The 3,319-nt window shown below is 29.0% G+C and overlaps 1 long non-coding RNA gene across 1 annotated transcript; it reads right to left on the reverse strand.

The window, feature by feature from the left end:
- Positions 1-1,574: 1,574 nt before the first annotated feature.
- On the reverse strand, positions 1,575-2,845 carry LOC107919955 (uncharacterized). The gene is made up of 2 exons (XR_001690502.2): positions 2,714-2,845; positions 1,575-1,863 (listed from the first exon to the last, which is right to left on the reverse strand). It is a non-coding gene; the product is annotated as an uncharacterized lncRNA (long non-coding RNA).
- Positions 2,846-3,319: the final 474 nt, after the last annotated feature.

Raw genomic sequence — 3,319 nt, forward strand, 5'->3', positions numbered from 1 at the left:
GATTTTTGATTGTTTGTCCATTGTTTAATAAGTCTTCAATTTAGAAGTTTTTGACTTTATTGTAGCACGTTTTTTAGTCTTACTTATGCATGTAATCTTAGTTTTACAAGTGATTTTAGGGATGATTTTATTGTCATCCTCTCTAGTTTGGTGAATGCTCGATTCTTTTGTTGATTTTTGCTCACCGCTTTAGACCATCCGGATCTGATTTCCTTATAGTATTAAGTGCTTGCAATCAATCTAGATATGTCGTGCTTGAGTTGTGACAAAGCCAATTGTCAACGTGTCATAATGAATTATTGATGTAGCTTATCTTTCACCATCTACAACGAGTGTTTATTATTTTTTTCCTTTAATTATATAATTTCATTCATTAAAGGAATTAATGAATTTACCTATAAAAATATATATATTTGACATGCCTAGTCACTCTAACCTATTGTTGATCAGTTTTTGAAGTCATGTTAAGACCACGTCACCCAACTAAAGATAATTTATTAAACAATAAAATTATTTTTTAAATATATACAAACTATCTAACACATTTAAATATAATTAATATATATTTAATAAAAATGTAAACGTTGCAACCAAACCTCGAGGTTAAACAGATCCATTCCAGGCCTAAAATTGTTTAAATAATTTGGATAATTATGAATTAACGAAAAAATTAAGGGGGTAAAAGCATAAATAAAGGAAAGTATTATAGAGTCCCTAAACTAAAGCATTAGTTTTTCTTTTTTTCCACTAACTAAAGCATTAGTTAGAAGAAAAGACAAAAGGTTGCGTGACATGGGCACCAACTGGCTCGCCTTTCACATTTTATTTTACTTATTTTTTTATATTACTTAATATAATACAAATAAAATAAAGTACAATTTAAAATAGGTGAGTTTCATATAATTTAAAATTTCAACATAGTCCCTCACAAGAATTTTTTTGACTTAGGGTCTGTTTGATTGGCAGTAAAATGTTTTCTGTAAAATGATTTCTAGAAAATGTTTTACTTTTCTGTAAAATAATTTACTGGAAAATATTTTTTAGTGTTTGATTGAATCTGTGTAAAATATTTTCTGCTGTTTGACAGATTTCCTGAAAATATTTTCCGGAAAAGTTGTTTTTACATATATTAATAAATTTATATATATATTAATAAATTTTTATATTTTAAATTATTTTTACACATATTGCAATGATTTATTTATAAATAATTTTTTATTAATAAAAGTTTTATCTAATTAAATTCCAAATGTTCATCTATTTGTAGATTATACCGATTTGATTTTACTTCTTCATTATTAAAACATTTATTTGTATTTAAATTTTATATTAATTTGATTCTACTTTTATCCAATCTGATTCTTGTGATACATATATTTAACATGGGATTTAAATTAAAATAAAAAATACTGTAATTATTAGAAAATTTCATTTTAAAAAAAACTAGTATATTGTATTAACTCGTACTAAATGATATGTCAAACTTAAATTGCTACATTAATATATATTGGGTAACTAATGCAAGTGTAATATGCAATTAAAAGCTAGAGTTTAAATGTTACCAACACAAAAAATAAAGACGAGATAATAAAAATTATTGAAAAAGAAAAGCAAAACAGTAATCCATAGCACAACAAGAAACTAGTTATATTGTTGTTCTCTTTTTTCTATCCAAACCCAAAACAAAACATCAAAACCGCATTTAGTACTGCCAAAGTCTTTTATGGTTCCATCTAAGATTTGCAATAAATGAATTTGAAACTACTTAGGACCAATGTCTTTGAGAGCACAGATCTGCTCTTCCCCCATTGTAGACATAATAGACACAACCAGGTCTTTCCCCTCAGCAAAACCATCCTTGATCTGCAATCACACCAAAACACATGAATGTAAAATTATATAACTACCATCTTCATGATATGTAAATTGGAACCAACATTTTCATGTTTGGATATATGGACATCACATCAGGCACCAGTCGCAAGAGATATTAGTAAAATGCAACTCATATTTTCATGTTTAGAATGTGTTTGCCATGTATATATAGACATTTGCATCAAGTACAAGTTGTGTGAGTTAAGATAATGTATAACAACCCGGTAAAATTATAGCAGCACATATATAAAAGAACAATACAGTTCAGCTAGTACAACATGAGAAAAATGACTATATTTCCCTAAAAGAATATGGGGTTCAATAAGGTTCCCCGCATCATAAGGCCAGGAAATTATAGAAGAAAAAGACAGAAATCGATCAAATCTAAACCTTTCATTCACAATTTTAACTGCACTCCTCCTTCTGTAGAAGAAAGAGGCTGCAAACTTGCTCTTAGAACTTTTGACAGAGGTATTGTCCACTTAGGCTCATTGAACCTCACAATCTTGCTCTTAGAACTTTTGACAGAGTATGTTACATACATTTCAAACTGGATTATATCATTTAGGGGTTATATCATTTGGTATAATTTGTTTAATCCTTTCCTTTAAAACAATCATTAATGCATAGCTGTCTCAAAAATTGAATTGTAAGCTTTTACAAAGGCCTAAAAGCTAATCTACATCAAATTTTAACTTTTACAAGTAAATCAAAGCAAAAAAAAGAAGTCATAGCTTCTTTAAAAGTTCCAAATTTAACATCCAATTAAACAAACGCAGCAGGTCAAGATACACCGTTTACATAATAAAAACAAAACAAAAATTCAAGTATTCGTTACCTTGACTTTTTCTTTCCTTGCAGACAATCAATGACAGAAAGAGACAGTAGCTCAAGATTTGAAGCTGAAAGTTGAGGTAATGGAGAAATCAGTTGTGGAAGTACAAAAGAAAAAGAGTTTCTGGACTTTGGTCTCCTCTACAACAATTCTTTTGGCAGCAGTAAACTTTACATATGCTGCAAGACGATTTTGAGTGATTTGCTCAGTTGAAACTTTGTTTTCAGCACAATGTGACAAGTCAACATGTATTGTTTTGCTTAGTGATAAATAATATGTTTTTTTTAAGTAACATCAAGGAATGAGCATGATTTCTATATGCTAATGCCTCATATTTTTGGATTATCCTGGTCTGCTGTCAGCTTGATCTTTACCATGTTGCTTATACTCTATATTTCATCAAATCAATAATATGTTGCTCATATTTTTGAATGGATCAGATTTGTTTTAGATTAGATCAACTCGAGTTTTAAAATTTTTGGATTATTTCTGCTCCAGGTCTTCATTTAAGGTTTGGGAGGCTGAGGTTTTTTTATACCAGGTCAATACAAGTTCGATCATATTGGGTCCAAGCCGGTTTAGGGTTTCGGAGATAAATTCAAAGGTCTA

Source organism: Gossypium hirsutum, chromosome D13 (assembly GCF_007990345.1).
Source record: "Gossypium hirsutum isolate 1008001.06 chromosome D13, Gossypium_hirsutum_v2.1, whole genome shotgun sequence".
Lineage (NCBI taxonomy): Eukaryota > Viridiplantae > Streptophyta > Magnoliopsida > Malvales > Malvaceae > Gossypium > Gossypium hirsutum.